We start from the raw sequence: 9,882 nt of genomic DNA, 5'->3' as shown, positions 1-9,882 counted from the left end.
ATGAAGCTGATGCCGTTGGTGGTGATGTTGGTACTGGTGATGCTGTTTATGCTGCTGGTGCTGCTGATGCTTGTAGAATTCGCACCATATTCTCCAGAGCCACCACTCGAGCGCGAAGCTCGTTGACTTCTTATACTATTCTGGGATGATTGGCGGTTGGAACAAGGGGATGAATAAGATCTAGAATGTTCGATATTATATAATTGTGACGGGATACCCTGGAAAGAAGAGAGAAAATGGTGTTTTGGACTGGTTCGCCGGTAAGCGCTTCAGGTTCTTCACCAAGATGTGAATTCGCTTGGTGGAAGGGTGATGTGCGTAGAGGTGTATTGATAATGCTAAAAACGAACATATATTTCATAGCATTATTCCTCAAGAAAGACAAGCTTTTAGTTGCAATTGTTCTATTTACAAGAGATATTCGTTTAAATAATAAAAGGTGAAGACAAAAGACAGATTCGACGAATTGAAGACGCAAACGACCAAAAAGCTCAAAAGTACAAAAGACAATCAAAAAGGTTCCAATTATTGATAAGAAACGTCTCGAAATTACAAGAGTACAAGATTCAAAACGCAAAGTACAAGATATTAAATTGTACGCGAGGACGTTCGAAAATCCGGAACCGGGACCAGAGTCAACTCTTAACGCTCGACGCAACGGACTAAAAATTACAAGTTAACTATGCATATAAATATAATATAATATATAATTAATTATATTAATTATATATATTATATATATATATTATAAAACCGTCGGCAGAGAAACTCCAAGGGTGTGAGCTGTAAATACATTCTCCGCGACTCGCGGAGTTTGAAGAGGATTTTGCCGCGAGTCGCGGAGCCCCAAAAATCAACTCTGGCTATAAAGCAAACCGAATTCTGATCATTTTTCATATTCTATTTCTCTCATCTCTCTATCTATACGATATATATATATATAATTTATATTTTAATTTTAATTTTAATTATAATTCTAATAATAAGGGTATGTTAGCGAATGTTGTAAGGGTGTAAGTCGAAATTCTGTCCGTGTAACGCTACGCTATTTTTAATCATTGTAAGTTATGTTCAACCTTTTTATATTAATGTCTCGTAGCTAAGTTATTATTATGCTTATTTAAAACGAAGTAATCATGATGTTGGGCTAATTACTAAAATTGGGTAATTGGGCTTTGTACCATAATTGGGGTTTGGACAAAAGAACGACACTTGTGGAAATTAGACTATGGGCTATTAATGGGCTTTATATTTGTTTAACTAAATGAAAGTTTGTTAATGTTAATATAAAGATTTACAATTGGGCGTCCCTATAAATTACCATATACACTCGATCGGACACGATGGGCGGGGGTATTTATATGTACGAATAATCGTTCATTTAACCGGACACGGGAATGGATTAATAGCCACTAGAATAATTAAAACAGGGGTGAAATTACATTCAAGGGTAATTGGTGTAATTGTTAACAAAGTAGTAAAACCTTGGTTTACACGCAGTCGATAACCTGGTGTATTCATTAAACAAAGTATTAAAACCTTGTTACAATTCGAATCCCCAATTAGTTGGAATATTTAACTTCGGGTATAAGAATAATTTGATGAGGACATTCGCACTTTATATTTATGACTGATGGACTGTTATGGACAAAAACCAGACGGACAGATTAAATAATCCAGGACAAAGGACAATTAACCCATGGGCATAAAACTAAAATCAACACGTCAAACATCATGATTACGGAATTTTAAATAAGCATAATTCTTTTATTTCATATTTAATTTCCTTTATTTTATATTTAATTGCACTTCTAATTATCGCACTTTTATTTATTGTTATTTAATCGCACTTTTAATTATCGTACTTTTTAATTATCGTAAGTTTATTTTATCGCACTTTTATTATTCGCAATTTCATTATCGTTATTTACTTTACGCTTTAATTTAAGTCTTGTATTTATTTTATATTTTACATTAGGTTTTAACTGCGACTAAAGTCTTAAAATCGACAAACCGGTCATTAAACGGTAAAAACCCCCCTTTATAATAATAATATTACTTATATATATATTTGTATTTTTAATAAAAGTAAACTAATATAGCGTTGAGCTTTGTTTAAAGATTTCCCTGTGGAACGAACCGGACTTACTAAAAACTACACTACTGTACGATTAGGTACACTGCCTATAAGTGTTGTAGCAAGGTTTAAGTATATCCATTCTATAAATAAATAAATATCTTGTGTAAAATTGTATCGTATTTAATAGTATTTCCTGCTAAAATTAATAACTATTTTATATACACCTCGCATAACATCAAGTATTTTTGGCGCCGCTGCCGGGGAACTATCTTAAAAGCCGGAAGCGCAACGCTAATATAAAAAAAAAAAAGATTTTTTGTTTACTTTTATTAAAATTCGTTTTGTAAAAATACGTTTTAAATATTCGAAAAATATAAAAAGAAAAACAAAAATATAAGTATTTTTAAGATTTTGTTAAATATTTAAGTTTTATGAGTTTCTTTATTTTTATTTTAGTTTATAAAAATATAAGCTTTATTAACTATCTTTTATTTATAGAAAAGAATTAAAAACAGAAAATAAAAAAAAATAAATAAATAAAGAAAAAACGCGTCGATTCAAACTGTGCCAGAATTGAAATTCTGAACCCCGCGACTCGCGGGGTTTTCTTCATTAATTACCGCAACTCGCGGAGGGTATCTGACAGGCGACAGGAAGCCCTAATTCAGCATTAATTACGGTTTATTATTAATTATAATTATTATTTAAACCTAATTATTATTATTATTATTATTAGTTTTATTTTTATTTTTACTTTTTATTTAATTTATGTATTTAGTATTAATTAGTTTTATTAAATTGTAAAATTAGTAGTTTTATTAAAAAAAATAATATAAAAATAATATTTTTATAAAAATTGTACTTTTTACAACTTTTTGTATATTTTTATATGTTGTCCCTTTTTAATCGTTGTAGCGTAATATTTGTATTTTTAGCTCATATTTAATTTTAAACTTAGTTTTTGCTATAGTTATTTTTACTCCTAGATTTTTAGGCTTTGCCGTAGAATTCCTTAAGTGCTTTTTCTTTAGACTAAGATTTAGGTGCTTTAGAATTTTGCGACGCCATTTTAAGTTTTAGTTTCTTTTTAAAGTTACTTCCATTTGGAATTTAGTTTTTCCTTGTAAGCTTTAATATTTTTAGACCTTTTACTATGTATCAATTATCATTCCAATTAGTAATCTCAATTTGCGATTATAATTTTAAGTTAGTTGTAGTAATAAGGTTAGGTTAGTATTTTTAAGTTTTTATAAGTTTCTTTTATTTTTCCGTCACCTTTTATTTTTCAACCATTTTTTCTTTTTCGACCTTTTTCGACGAACTCTTTTTCTCTCTTATTTCTCGCTATTCTAGTTTTTAGGACATAGATTTTTATTCTACTTCTTATCTAAATTTCTTAAAATTACGAAAATTTATTTTAAGTGGTTAAATTAATAGACATCAAAATTTTCTGGTTCGTAGTAATAGTTGGATTTGTACGTGGACCGGGTTATTGGAGCCAAACAGTCCTCAATTATATTGAGACCAAACGAATCCTGCCCCTCTGCTGCATCTTTTGGCTATTCAAAACGTGGGCAAAATCAGAAAAGTCTATTAATTGGATAACTTATTATAATTTTTCTTTCCTTTTAAAAACTAATAGGATATTCAGTGAATGCACCGAGCAAGACGTTCATCACCTTTTGTACGTTCACCACCTGTAACTAGATCAAGACATTTAGCAAATATAACCGCCGTTGATTTTTCTTTAGAATCGTCATCCAGTCGACCAAGTACTTCAGTTCAAATTTCCGATAATCCATTTTTTGAACCCAACCTCACAATTGAGAATCCGGAGAATATTCAGGAACGGTTCGTAGATCCTGAACCATTAAACTTTCCTCCGGAACCACCAATCATTCAAACAGAGATTGTTGAGGAACGAACCATTAAATCAGAATCATCTAGTGATACCGATTCAACAAATTCAATTATGGAGAATCTGGAACCTCTAAGTATGGAAGACCGAATGAGAGCTAAACGCACTGGCCAAGGTCACGTAATTACTCATCCAGACATTAATGCGCCAGATTATGAAATCAAAGGACAAATTCTACACATGGTGACTAATCAATGCCAATTTAGTGGTGCGCCGAAGGAAGATCCAAATGAACATCTACGTACCTTTAATAGGATCTGCACACTATTTAAAATACGAGAAGTGGAGGATGAACAGATATATCTCATGTTATTTCCCTGGACTTTAAAGGGAGAAGCCAAAGATTGGTTGGAATCGTTACCTGAAGGGGCGATCGATACATGGGACATTTTAATTGACAAATTTCTTAAACAATTCTTTCCTGCATCTAAAGCCGTAAGACTTCAAGCAGAAATTGTTACGTTCACACAGAAACCAAATGAAACTCTATATGAGGCGTGGACAAGATATGGAAAGTTATTAAGAGGATGTCCGCAACATGGTTTAGACACCTGTCAAATAGTACAAATATTCTACCAAGGATGCGACATCACTACAAGAAAAGACATAGATATAGCAGCTGGTGGTTCTATTATGAAGAAAACCGAAACTGATGCTTACAAAATTATTGATAACACTGCTTCCCACTCACATGAGTGGCACCAAGAAAAAGATATCGTTAGATCATCTAAAGCAGCTAGAGCCGATTCTAGCCATGACTTAGATTCCATTTCCGCAAAGATAGATGCTGTGGAGAGACGAATGGAAAAGATGACTAAAGATATTCACTCAATACGAATTAGTTGTGAGCAGTGTGGAGGACCACATTTGACAAAAGATTGTCTCAGTATTGAATTAACAATGGAACAAAGAGAGAATATTTCATACATAAACCAAAGGCCTGGAAATAATTATCAGAATAATTATCAACCGCCAAGACCGATTTACAATCAAAACCAGAATTATAACCGAAATATTCCATACAACAACCAACAAGGTCCTAGCAATCAACAAGTATCCAATAATACTTATAATCAGCAAAGACCTAATTTTCAAAACAAACCACCACAACAAACCGATGATAAAAAGCCGAATTTAGAAGATATGATGACGAAGCTAGTTGAAACTCAAACGCAGTTTTTCACATCTCAAAAACAAACAAATGAACAAAATGCTCAAGCATTTAGAAATCAACAAGCTTCTATTCAAAATCTGGAACAAGAAGTAAGTAACCTAGCAAGGTTAATAGGTGAAAGAAAACCGGGAAGTCTACCTAGCGATACAAATGCTAACCCCCGGAATGAAACAGCTAAAGCTATTACCACAAGAAGTGGTACAACACTTAAACCACCTGAAATACATGTAACTTCTGATGAAACCATTCCTACTCCACAAGAACCACAACCTGATCAAGATAAGGAAAAAGAACCGGTAGTTGAAAAGGTTAATGAAGATAACACAGTTAAGGATAAACCTTATGTTAAACCATACCAACCACCACTTCCTTATCCGAGTAAAATGAAGAAAGAGAAACTTGAAGCCGAGCAATCCAAATTCTTGGATATGTTTAAACAGATAAATGTAAATCTTCCTTTCATTGATGTGATTTCAGGAATGCCTAGATATGCTAAATTCTTGAAAGATCTAATCTCAAATAGAAAGAAAATGGAAGAACTCTCGGCTGTTACTATGAATGCTAATTGTTCAGCAGTGCTGTTGAATAAGATACCAGAAAAATTATCTGATCCAGGAAGTTTCACAATTCCATGTTTTCTGGGTAGTCTTAGTTCAATAGAAGCATTGGCAGACTTAGGTGCTAGTATAAATCTAATGCCGTATTCACTATACGCTAAACTAGACCTTGGAGAATTGAAACCAACCAGAATAAGCATACAACTAGCCGATAGATCAATAAAATATCCTAGAGGGATAATGGAGAACATGCTAGTTAAAGTTGGTACTTTTGTATTTCCAGTAGATTTTGTTGTTCTGGACATGGAAGAAGATTATCAAGTTCCTCTCATATTAGGAAGACCATTCTTAAACACGGCTAAAGCAATGATAGACGTGTTCGGTAAGAAACTGACCCTAAGTATAGAGGATGAGAGTGTTACCTTTTCAGTTGATAGAGTAATGCAACAACCACAATCTGCAGATGATACATGTTATTATATTCAAACTATAGATGCACATGCAGAATTATTAGAAGAATTTCCAGAATTACAAGGAACAGGAGAATGTTCTTTAGGAGAAGGTAATGAACCAATTGATGAAGCTGAAATGTTAGCTACGCTTATAGCTAATGGATATGAACCAACAACAGAAGAAATTCAAATGCTAAAAGAAGAAGACAGATATCGATATAAATCATCGATAGAAGAACCTCCGAAATTAGAGTTAAAGCCACTTCCAAACCATTTGGAATACGCTTATTTACATGGTGAATCTGAATTACCTGTAATAATATCGTCTTCTCTTACTGAAAATGAGAAATCACAACTCATTTCTGTGTTGAAAGCTCATAAACCAGCCATTGCATGGAAGATTCATGATATTAAAGGAATAAGTCCTTCGTATTGCACACATAAAATCCTTATGGAAGAAGGTCATAAAACGTATGTGCAACGCCAACGAAGACTAAATCCTAATATGCAAGATGTAGTTAAGAAAGAGATTATTAAACTGCTAGATGCAGGTTTGATATATCCAATTTCTGATAGCCCATGGGTAAGCCCAGTTCAATGCGTGCCTAAGAAGGGTGGCATGACTGTCATTACAAATGAGAAAAATGAGCTTATTCCTACTAGGACTGTAACAGGATGGCGTGTATGTATTGATTATAGAAAATTAAATGACGCCACCAGAAAAGATCACTTTCCCTTACCTTTCATAGATCAAATGTTGGAAAGATTAGCCGGAAATAGTTACTATTGTTTTCTAGATGGATTTTCCGGATATTTTCAAATTCCAATAGCACCCGAGGACCAAGAGAAAACCACATTCACGTGCCCTTATGGTACTTTTGCTTACAAACGCATGCCATTTGGACTTTGTAACGCCCCTGCAACCTTTCAAAGGTGTATGATGGCGATTTTTCACGACATGATAGAAGAATGCATGGAAGTATTCATGGATGACTTTTCAGTTTTCGGTGATACATTTAAATCATGTCTAATTAATCTGGAACGAATGCTAATTAGATGCGAACAATCCAATCTAGTACTTAATTGGGAGAAATGCCATTTCATGGTTAAAGAAGGCATCGTTCTTGGACATAAAATTTCAAAAGAAGGAATTGAGGTGGATAGAGCTAAAGTAGATGTAATTGCTAAACTTCCACATCCCACCAATGTTAGAGGAGTTAGGAGTTTTCTAGGGCATGCCGGTTTTTACCGACGTTTCATAAAAGATTTTTCTAAAATTGCCACTCCTATGAATAAACTCCTAGAAAAGGATGCTCCATTCATCTTTTCAGATGAGTGTATCAAATCTTTTAATATTCTTAAAGATAAACTCACTAATGCGCCGATCATGATAACACCAAATTGGAATCTACCATTTGAACTAATGTGCGATGCAAGTGATTTTGCAATGGGAGCCGTTTTAGGACAAAGGATTGAAAAACGATTTCAACCTATATATTATGCTAGTAAGACGTTACAAGGAGCACAAACGAACTATACAACTACTGAAAAAGAACTCCTTGCTATTGTCTTTGCTTTTGACAAATTTCGATCATATCTCGTTCTAGCAAAAACGGTGGTCTATACCGACCATTCTGCTCTTAGATACCTATTTTCAAAACAAGATGCTAAACCAAGATTAATCCGTTGGATCTTACTCTTACAAGAGTTTGATATTGAAATCCGAGATAAAAGAGGAGCAGAAAATCTCGCCGCTGATCATCTTTCTCGTCTTGAAAATCCCGAATTAGAAGTTCGAAATGAATCGGCCATACAAGACAACTTTCCTGATGAATATCTATTGAAGATAGATTATAATGAAATCCCATGGTTTGCAGACTATGCAAACTACTTAGTTTGTGGATTCCTTGAAAAAGGATTATCGTACCAAAGACGAAAGAAATTCTTCAGTGATATAAAACACTATTTTTGGGAAGATCCACATCTGTTTAAAAGTTGTCCCGATGGAATAATACGCCGATGTGTATTTGGAGATGAAGCTAGTAAAATTTTAAACCATTGTCACACAGGACCAACAGGAGGGCATTATGGGCCTCAACTAACAGCAAGAAAAGTTTATGAAGCTGGATTCTATTGGCCTACAATTTACAAAGACGCACACCTTCTTTGCAAATCCTGTGATGCATGTCAAAGGGCCGGAAAAATAAGTCAACGTGATGAAATGCCACAAAATGTCATCCAAGTATGTGAAGTATTTGACATTTGGGGTATTGACTTTATGGGTCCATTTCCAAAATCTCATAATAATTTGTATATACTCGTAGCCATTGATTATGTATCTAAATGGGCGGAAGCACAAGCTCTCCCAACTAACGATGCACGAGTTGTAGTCAACTTTTTAAAACGTCTTTTTGCAAGGTTTGGAACACCGAAAGCTTTAATAAGTGATCGGGGTACTCATTTCTGTAATAATCAACTTGAGAAAGTTCTTAAAAGATATGGAGTAACTCATAAAATCTCCACCGCATATCATCCACAAACAAGTGGACAAGTTGAAAATACCAACCGAGCTTTAAAACGTATTCTAGAGAAAACCGTAGGATCAAATCCGAAGGAATGGTCCATTAAATTGGAGGATGCACTCTGGGCTTTTAGAACAGCCTACAAAACTCCAATTGGAACCACACCTTTTAGACTTGTTTATGGAAAAGCATGTCATCTTCCTGTAGAAATTGAACACAAAGCATTTTGGGCTTTGAAGACATGTAATCTTGATTTACATGAAGCTGGACGTCTACGATTAAGTCAACTAAACGAATTAGAAGAATTAAGACATGAAGCATACGATAATTCGTTAATCTATAAAGAAAGAACAAAGAAATGGCATGATAAAAGAATCAGAAGTTCAAAAGAATTTAAAGAAGGAGACAAAGTTCTTCTTTTCAATTCACGATTCAAGCTATTTCCTGGAAAATTGAAATCAAGATGGTCTGGACCATTCATAGTCAAAAGAGTTTTCCCATACGGAACGATAGAATTAATAAATTCAAATGGGATTGAATTTAAAGTTAATGGTCACAGAGTTAAATATTACATACATGGTCCGATGGAAGTCGACAACGAAGTTAATCACAATTTCGACACCACATCTAACTAAGTGTGGGGAGAATCAAGTCTTTAAAGGATAATATGTATTTCTGTTAGAGTTAGATTGTCTGTTTTCGTGTAGTTCTCGAAAATGGAACACGTATGGTCTTTCCCTAGCAGACCCTAAAGAACTAGTCTTCTCCCCCCCATTCTGAATTTTTATTTTTTTTAGGTTTTTACGAAATGAAGACTGCCTGTGAACTAAACCATGGTCTAATACTACAGGCTTTGATCACTAAACGTAATAATGACATACTACCGAGCGAATTAGTATCAGTAATCAGAGAAAGAATGGACGGAGTTAGAAAAGAATCCAGATGCGAAGATAATAAGTTACAATTTGGTAAAGGAAAATCAAAATCCGCAGCGAAAAGAAGAGCACGACACCTAGAACGATGTCACAAATGCGGAAAATGGTCACATGGAGGTAAATGTTCAAATAATCAAACCTATTCAAATACCGAATTTGTTACTTTATGCAGAGACGGACCGTTCATATGTTTAGAAGAAAAGACACTGAATGCTCGAGGTTACGCCTATGTAGCCATGGAAAA

The sequence above is a fragment of the Rutidosis leptorrhynchoides genome, chromosome 6 (genome assembly GCF_046630445.1).
Source record: "Rutidosis leptorrhynchoides isolate AG116_Rl617_1_P2 chromosome 6, CSIRO_AGI_Rlap_v1, whole genome shotgun sequence".
NCBI lineage: Eukaryota > Viridiplantae > Streptophyta > Magnoliopsida > Asterales > Asteraceae > Rutidosis > Rutidosis leptorrhynchoides.
The sequence above is the reverse complement of the archived record's forward strand: the minus strand, read 5'-3'. Positions refer to the sequence as shown.